Source organism: Triticum urartu, unplaced genomic scaffold (genome assembly GCF_056163025.1).
Source record: "Triticum urartu cultivar PI428250 unplaced genomic scaffold, HENAU_Tu73 scaffold2, whole genome shotgun sequence".
In the NCBI taxonomy this organism is placed as follows: domain Eukaryota; kingdom Viridiplantae; phylum Streptophyta; class Magnoliopsida; order Poales; family Poaceae; genus Triticum; species Triticum urartu.
Window position 1 is genome coordinate 14,529,571 of NW_028260368.1, and position 9,937 is coordinate 14,539,507.

At 33.1% G+C, this 9,937-nt stretch overlaps 1 non-coding gene across 1 annotated transcript; it reads right to left on the bottom strand.

The window, feature by feature from the left end:
* Nucleotides 1-9,857: 9,857 nt before the first annotated feature.
* TRNAL-UAG (transfer RNA leucine (anticodon UAG)) lies at nt 9,858-9,937 on the bottom strand. The gene has a single exon. It is a non-coding gene; the product is annotated as a tRNA-Leu (tRNA).

The following is a 9,937-nucleotide window of genomic DNA, read 5'->3' on the forward strand; positions in this document are numbered from 1 at the left end:
CGTAATTGGAAAGTTATGGAAGGAGACCCATCATTTTGCAATGAAAACAACATATAAAACTCTGGACAATTTCGAAATCAGGCCAAGCGTCTTAATACATATGCAAAAAAATTCATTATTGGCCCACCATTGATTAGAAGATTTAGCTTGTATGAATCGCTATTGGTTTGATACGAATAATGACAATCGTTTCAGTATGTTAAGGATACAGATGTATCCACAATTCATTTAGAGTTACTTAATAGTCTATTTCTTATACCATATCTCTATCCCGTGAAATTCTCGAGCCAAAAGATGGATGCATATGCTGTGTTTCATTTTGCTAAATGATATCAATTAAATGGTGTATCAATTCCATAAATTGCATATAGCAATAAATAAATCAGCAAAATTCTTTCTAATATTTTAGATAGAAGAAACATTTCTTCTATCTAAAATATTAGAAAGAATGTACCCTTCTATCCAAATCCAATTTGCATCGATAAAATAAATCCAAATTCCAGTAGTAGATGAATAATTGCAAATTTGTGTGTGTACGAGATTAGAATAACTTCAAAATAACTGACATAATTTTGTATTTTTCCTGATCAGAAAAATACATGAAAAAGAAAGGAGGTAGAAAAATTTTTGGATTTATGGTTAAAGAAGAAAAAGAAGAAAACAGGGGTTCTGTTGAATTTCAAGTATTCAGTTTCACCAATAAGATACGGAGACTTGCTTCACATTTGGAATTACACAAAAAAGATTTTTCATCGGAAAGAGGTCTACGAAGACTTTTGGGAAAACGTCGACGTTTGCTGGCTTATTTGGCAAAGAAAAATAGAGTACGTTATAAGAAATTAATCGGTCAGTTGAATATTCGGGAGCAGTAATTTAATCGTTCAAATTTTTTTCTTGTTTTATTATTTTTTTAGTAGTCTTATAGTAGTCTTAGATTTTTCATTTTGATGAGCCTCGCTTTGAGGAATTCATGGAATAATCCATTTTCATGGAATAATGAATTAAGGAAGAAAGGATATGAGTCTACCGCTTACAAGAAAAGATCTCATGATAGTCAATATGGGCCCTCAACACCCATCAATGCATGGTGTTCTTCGACTGATCGTTACTCTCGATGGTGAGGATGTTATTGATTGTGAACCCATATTAGGGTATTTACACAGAGGAATGGAAAAAATCGCGGAAAACCGAACTATTATACAATACTTACCTTATGTAACAAGGTGGGATTATTTAGCTACTATGTTTACAGAAGCAATAACAGTAAATGCACCAGAATTCTTGGAGAATATTCAAATACCACAAAGAGCCAGCTATATTAGGGTAATTATGTTAGAATTAAGCCGGATAGCTTCTCACTTGCTATGGCTTGGACCTTTTATGGCGGATCTCGGCGCACAGACTCCTTTTTTCTATATTTTTAGAGAGAGAGAATTAATATATGATCTATTTGAAGCTGCTACAGGTATGCGAATGATGCACAATTACTTTCGCATCGGAGGAGTAGCCGCCGATCTACCTTATGGATGGATCGATAAATGTTTAGATTTCTGTGATTATTTTTTACGCGGAGTTGTTGAATATCAACAACTTATTACACAGAATCCAATTTTTTTAGAGCGAGTTGAAGGAGTAGGTTTTATTAGCGGAGAAGAAGCAGTAAATTGGGGCTTATCGGGACCGATGTTACGAGCTTCTGGAATACAATGGGATCTTCGTAAAGTAGATCCTTATGAGTCTTACAACCAATTTGATTGGAAAGTCCAATGGCAAAAAGAAGGGGATTCGTTAGCTCGCTATTTAGTACGAATTGGTGAAATGAGGGAATCCATCAAAATAATTCAACAAGCTGTAGAAAAAATTCCTGGAGGACCTTATGAAAATTTAGAAGTCCGACGCTTTAAGAAAGAAAATAATTCTGAATGGAATGATTTTGAGTATAAATTTCTTGGTAAAAAACCTTCGCCCAATTTTGAATTGTCAAGACAAGAGCTTTATGTAAGAGTAGAAGCCCCAAAAGGTGAATTAGGGATTTATCTAGTAGGAGATGATAGCCTTTTCCCCTGGAGATGGAAAATCCGTCCACCCGGGTTTATTAATTTGCAAATTCTTCCTCAGCTAGTTAAAAAAATGAAATTGGCTGATATCATGACGATATTAGGTAGTATAGATATCATTATGGGGGAAGTTGATCGTTGAAATGATAATAGATAGGGTAGAGGTAGAAACTATCAATTCTTTTTCGAAATTGGAATTATTAAAAGAAGTCTATGGACTGATATCGATTCTACCCATTTTGACCCTCCTTTTGGGAATAACAATAGAGGTACTCGTAATTGTGTGGTTAGAAAGAGAAATATCTGCGTCGATACAACAACGTATTGGTCCTGAATATGCTGGCCCCCTGGGCCTGCTTCAAGCTATAGCAGATGGGACTAAGCTACTTTTTAAAGAAGATATTCTGCCATCCCGAGGAGATATTTCTTTATTTAGCATTGGACCCTCTATAGCAGTCATATCAGTTTTATTAAGTTTTTTAGTTATCCCTTTGGGATATCATTTTGTTTTAGCCGATCTTAGTATTGGTGTTTTTTTATGGATTGCCATTTCAAGTATAGCTCCTATTGGTCTTCTTATGGCAGGATATAGCTCAAATAATAAATATTCTTTTTCAGGCGGTCTACGAGCTGCTGCTCAATCCATTAGTTATGAAATACCATTAACTTTTTGTGTGCTAGCAATATCTCTACGTGTGATTCGTTAAAATAGATCTTTTTCCTATAAAATCCATTAACTATTTATATTCCTTTTCTTATTTAGTATTTGGGTTGGTAAGTTAAACTAGATAGCTATATGAGTGAAACAAAACAGCTTATAAATTTGTAGTAAAAAGAAAAAATCTCATTTCCTACGTACAAGAAAAAAGTGGAAGTAAACATAAGCAGTGTAAACTCTTTATCCCAAGGTTGATATTTTTTAATTAGTCATCATATCTTGAAGCGGCCAAGAATAAAGGATTCACGATATGGAATTCCATTACTAGAATACTCCTAGTTATTACTATAACTTAATAATCCATAAGAAGAATCCACCAAAAGTTAGTGAAGGGTTAGGAACACTAAAGTACATAAAGGATTAGTAATGGAAAATCTAAAACATTAGAGATTTTTGCCCATAAAAGGAATCATAATAAGGACTTGCAATTTGTAGAAATTATCAAGTAGTACTTTCTTCGGATTCCGATCCAGAGTATGTTCCCATTCACTTGTTAAGGAAATGGCTATCAAGAACGAATTAACCCTTTATCCATTTTTTCTTTTTAAATACCCCCTCCCTGGGGAAAGAAGAATAGTAAAAAAGATATGGAGTGCACTAGAAAAAATTTTCATTATTTCCTTCCTCTATCCATATTCATGCAGAATTGCTCATGAACTAATACCCAACTCTTTCCATTTATTAATTGAATTCCTATAACAAGTAACAAGTGTTTTATTCCAAGATTAAGTTATTACTGAACAAAGAAAAATTTTCATTATATTATAAAGGATGAGATCAATTCGGAAGCGCTTTTTCTTATTCTAGCAGACGGAATTCCTTTGGTCTAATTTAGGACTTTCAAATCTATTTTATTTTATCTAATTCTATCTACGCCCCCGGGGCTAGGAACAAAACAGTCCTTTCCTTTTTCTGATCATAGAGAAGCCGTATGAAGCTAAGGTTTCATGTACGGTTTTGAAATAGCGGTGGGAACTGTGATGTTATCACCGACTATGATTATCTAACAGTTCAAGTACAGTTGATATAGTTGAAGCACAGTCAAAATACGGTTTTTTTGGATGGAATATTTGGCGTCAGCCTATAGGTTTTCTGGTTTTTTTAATTTCTTCTTTGGCAGAATGTGAAAGATTACCCTTTGATTTACCAGAAGCGGAGGAAGAATTAGTAGCAGGTTACCAAACTGAATATTCCGGTATCAAATATGGTTTATTTTATCTTGTTTCTTACCTAAATTTATTAGTTTCTTCTTTATTTGTAACAGTTCTCTACTTGGGCGGGTGGAATTTATCTATTCCCTATATATCCTTTTTTGATTTTTTCCAAATGAATAAAGCAGTTGGAATTTTGGAAATGACAATGGGTATATTTATTACATTAACTAAAGCTTATTTATTTCTCTTCATTTCTATCACAATAAGATGGACTTTACCGAGGATGAGAATGGATCAGTTATTAAATCTTGGATGGAAATTTCTTTTACCTATTTCCCTGGGCAATCTCTTATTAACAACCTCTTCTCAACTTGTTTCACTATAAATAAGATAATACAATAATAGTAAGAATATTTTCAACACAAAAGCTCTCTCAAACAAGAGAAAGAAACATATCTTTTTCATAGATATTTAGAATGAATATGTTCCCTATGGTAACTGGGTTCATGAGTTATGGTCAACAAACAATACGTGCTACAAGGTACATAGGTCAAAGTTTCATAACTACCTTATCCCACACAAATCGTTTACCTATAACGATTCACTACCCTTATGAAAAATCAATTACACCAGAGCGTTTCCGAGGGCGAATCCACTTTGAATTTGATAAATGTATTGCTTGTGAAGTATGTGTTCGCGTATGTCCGATAGATTTACCCGTTGTGGATTGGAGATTTGAAAAGGATATTAAAAGAAAACAATTGCTTAATTATAGTATTGATTTCGGAGTTTGTATATTTTGTGGCAATTGTGTTGAGTACTGTCCAACAAGCTGTTTATCAATGACTGAAGAATATGAACTTTCTACCTATGATCGTCATGAATTGAATTACAATCAAATTGCTTTAAGTCGGTTACCAATCTCCATAATGGGAGATTACACAATTCAAACAATTAGGAATTCGTCTGAAAGTAAAATAAACAAAGAAAAATCTTCGAATTCAAGAACGATTACTGATTACTAAACTTTGATTTTGTCTTTCTGTTATAAAAATCTAATAATTCTTTATTAAACTTTAAAATTAAACTATAAAGAAAAACGAAAAACTACTGCTTATTGGAAATTATTTCTTATTTTAAATCAGACTAGATTTTCGTGATATAATATAATTTATAACTATAAGTTTATACACAAAAAAATACCCTAATCCTTTTTTCCTTCCTTGAATCCTTTAGTTTTAGTCAGTTCATGAAAAATTTTATACTATTAATTTCTTTTTATCCATAATGGATTTACCTGGACCAATACATGAGATTCTTATGCTATTTGGGGGATTTGTTCTTCTACTAGGGGGTCTAGGAGTAGTATTACTTACCAACCCCATTTATTCTGCCTTTTCGCTGGGATTAGTTCTTGTTTGTATATCCTTATTCTATTTTTTATTAAATTCCTACTTTGTAGCTGTCGCACAACTTCTTATTTATGTGGGAGCCATAAATGTCTTGATCATATTCGCTGTAATGTTCGTAAATGGCTCAGAATGGTCTAAAGATAAGAATTATTGGACTATTGGAGATGGGTTCACTTCACTCGTTTGTATAACTATTGTTTTTTCACTAATGACTACTATCCCAGATACGTCGTGGTATGGAATTCTTTGGACTACAAGATCAAACCAAATAGTAGAACAGGGTCTCATAAATAATGTTCAACAAATTGGAATTCATTTAGCAACCGATTTTTATCTTCCGTTTGAACTCATTTCCATAATTCTTCTAGTTTCTTTAATAGGTGCAATTACTATGGCTCGGCAATAAGAAAACTTAGAAAAAGTACAAATTATAAGAATTGCAAATCTAAAATAAATAACTAAAGAATCACAATTTTGATTTAGTAAAATCCATCTACTGCCAACAAATACCTCCTTTTTTTTTTTTTTTTTTTTCTTTTGTTGTGTAATTGTTCTATTGTAATTAATTGAATCGGTTCAATTCTTGCCCTCATATTGAAATGAATCGAGATTGATAAGGAGTTAGTTAATGATGTTTGAGCATGTACTTTTTTTGAGTGTCTATTTATTTTCGATTGGTATCTATGGATTGATCACAAGCCGAAACATGGTTAGAGCTCTAATATGTCTTGAACTTATACTGAATTCAATTAATCTAAATCTCGTAACATTTTCTGATCTATTTGATAGTCGCCAATTAAAAGGAGATATTTTCGCAATTTTTGTTATAGCCCTTGCAGCTGCTGAAGCCGCTATTGGACTATCCATTCTTTCTTCCATCCATCGTAATAGGAAATCCACTCGTATCAATCAATCTAATTTATTGAATAATTAGACTTTTGAATAATTAGACATAGAATCCTCTAAACAAAGGCGCACATATTAAAATAAATAGAAATCAATACTATTTTCTTAGTATTATTTGAGAATATCCATTTTTTTTAGTAGATTATTGCATAGTATTCTTTTTCACTTAAATGAATTTTTGTATTTGTAATTCATTGATATTGCAATTTGAATATTGCAATAATTTATATTGAAAAGACGATAGCCAATTTATTGGCTAATTCGAATTCGTCTGTACAATTCGTAAAATTCTTTCTTATTTCTTATTTATTGTTGAAATCCAAAATTAAAGTCTCTTGGCTCTCTTCACGCTTTCTCACAAACAGATTAAAAAATAGATTTTTTTTTTTGAAGTTTGGATAAACCATTGCTTCGTCTGGTGTCTACAATACATATGACTCATTATAGTACTAATTTCATTTTTACCAGATCGAAAAATTTTATGTTGAAAAGAAAAATTTATAGATCCAATGTCACATTCCGTAAAAATTTACGATACATGTATAGGATGCACTCAATGTGTACGAGCTTGTCCAACAGATGTATTAGAAATGATACCCTGGGATGGATGTAAAGCCAAGCAAATTGCTTCCGCGCCGAGAACCGAAGATTGTGTGGGTTGTAAGAGATGTGAATCTGCCTGCCCGACAGATTTTTTAAGTGTCCGCGTTTATTTAGGGCCTGAAACAACACGTAGCATGGCTCTATCTTATTGATACGTTACAAAAAACTTCACTCGAATCGTCTGATTCCTCTTTACCGAAGAAGCCTGTGCTCGAAATAATCGAGCACGGGCTTTTCTGGTCAAAACGTATCTTGTCTTTATCACTTTATCATGAGTTATTTTCCTTGGTTAACAATACTTGTTGTTTTGCCGATATTTGCAGGTTCATTAATTTTCTTTTTACCTCATAAGGGAAACAAAGTCGTTAGGTGGTATACTATATCTATTTGTTTATTAGAATTCCTTCTAATGACTTATGCGTTCTGTTATCATTTCCAACTGGAGGATCCCTTAATCCAATTAAAGGAGGATTATAAATGGATAGATGTCTTCGATTTCCACTGGAGATTGGGAATCGATGGACTTTCATTAGGATCTATTTTATTGACAGGATTTATCACTACTTTAGCTACTTTAGCAGCTTGGCCAATTACACGGAATTCGCGATTATTCTATTTCCTGATGCTCGCAATGTATAGTGGTCAAATAGGATTATTTTCTTCGCGAGACCTTTTACTTTTTTTTATCATGTGGGAGTTAGAATTAATTCCTGTTTACTTACTTTTATCCATGTGGGGGGGGAAGAGGCGTCTATATTCAGCTACAAAGTTTATTTTGTATACTGCAGGCGGTTCCATTTTTTTCTTAATCGGAGTTCTGGGTATGGGCTTATATGGTTCCAACGAACCAGGATTAGATTTGGAAAGATTAATTAATCAATCATACCCTGCAACCTTGGAAATACTTTTATATTTTGGCTTCCTTATTGCTTATGCTGTCAAATTGCCGATTATACCCCTACATACGTGGTTACCAGATACCCATGGGGAAGCACATTATAGTACATGTATGCTTTTAGCGGGAATATTATTAAAGATGGGAGCATATGGATTGATTCGGATCAACATGGAATTGTTACCTCATGCTCATTATCTATTTTCGCCCTGGTTAGTAATAATAGGAGCGATCCAAATAATCTATGCAGCTTCAACTTCTCTTGGTCAACGAAATTTCAAAAAAAGAATAGCTTATTCCTCTGTATCTCACATGGGTTTCATAATTATAGGAATTGGTTCCATAACCAACATTGGACTCAATGGAGCTATTTTACAAATATTATCCCATGGATTTATTGGTGCTACACTTTTTTTCTTGGCAGGAACCGCTTCTGATAGAATGCGTCTTGTTTATCTCGAAGAACTGGGGGGAATATCTATCCCAATGCCTAAAATTTTTACCATGTTTAGTAGCTTTTCAATGGCTTCTCTTGCCTTACCAGGAATGAGTGGTTTTGTCGCAGAATTAGTAGTATTTTTTGGACTAATTACTAGTCCAAAATTTCTGTTAATGCCAAAAACACTAATTACTTTTGTAATGGCAATTGGAATGATATTAACTCCTATTTATTTATTATCTATGTTACGCCAGATGTTCTATGGATACAAGCTATTTAATGTTCCAAACGCAAATTTTGTGGATTCTGGACCACGAGAACTCTTTATTTTAATCTGTATCTTTTTACCAGTAATAGGAATTGGTATTTATCCAGATTTTGTTCTCTCCCTATCCGTTGACAGGGTAGAGGCTCTCTTATCCAATTATTATCCTAAATAGGTTTGCTTTTTTTTACTCGTCTGCTCTATTAATGCAGAAATAAGTAAAAAAGTATATAATGCAGAAATAAGTAAAAAAGTATAATTAGATCTATCTCGAATTTTTGAGAACCCTTTGATAAGGCGTTCAAGGGGTTCTCAAATAAAACATAAAAGTAAAAACCTTCATTTCATGAAGGTTTTATTTTATGTAATCATTTAGGTGTTAATGTAAACGAACCATAACTATGTAAGCCTATTCCTAATAGATTTATACCAAAATAACAAATCCAAATTATAAGAAATCCTATCAAAGCTATAAGTGCAGAATTCGTACCCTTCCAATTTGGATTTGTTCTACTATGTAAATAAATTGCGAATATGGTCCAAGTAATAAATGCCCAAGTTTCCTTAGGATCCCAATTCCAATAGGATCCCCAGGCCTCATTAGCCCATACTGCTCCACAAAGAATACCTACGGTTAAAAGGGTAAATCCTAGGCTAATGACACGATAACTCCAAGAATCCAAACGCTCCGTTAATTGATATTTGTAATAATTTGGAAATGAAGGGACAGAGGTTCTTTTTAAAGCACTTCTTTTTGCATAAAAATATTTAATATCACTAAAGAAAAATGTTTTATTTAAAACATTTTTTTTCTTTTTAGAAAAGAAATGGAAATTATTTCGAAATCTAATGATTAGAATAGCGGCAGATAATAAGGATCCGCACAAAAGAGTTGCATAGCTTAATAACATCATACTGACATGCATCATTAACCACTGAGATTGTAGAGCAGGTACTAGTATCGTGGATTGATGCATTTCAGTTAAAAGACCCGATGTGGCAAAGCCTTGCGTTAAAATAGTACTTGGCGTAGTTATTGTGCTTAAATCATTTTTAGAGTTCTGTATTTTAGGAATGGTATGAAGAATATACAGGGCCCATGAAAGGAAGATCAATGACTCATATAAATTACTTAATGGAAAATGTCCCGAGGAAGCCCAACGAGAAACTAAGAATCCTGTTATAGAGAAAAAAGTAACTATCATTCCTTTTTCTGACGAATCGCGTAATCCTCCAAGTTCACGAACTAATAAGGTTATAAAATGAATCGTAATCACAATTGAAATCGTTGAGAAAGAGATATGAGTTAGTATATGTTCTAAAGTTGCAAATAGCATAAGGGGAAGGTCCCATTACAAAATTGTAAATTTCGAATTGATTTCTAATCTATTGTATTCTTTTTCAAGAATGCCGCCACTCGGATTCGAACCGAGATGCTTGAGCACTGCTTCCTAAGAGCAGCGTGTCTACCAATTTCACCATGGCGGC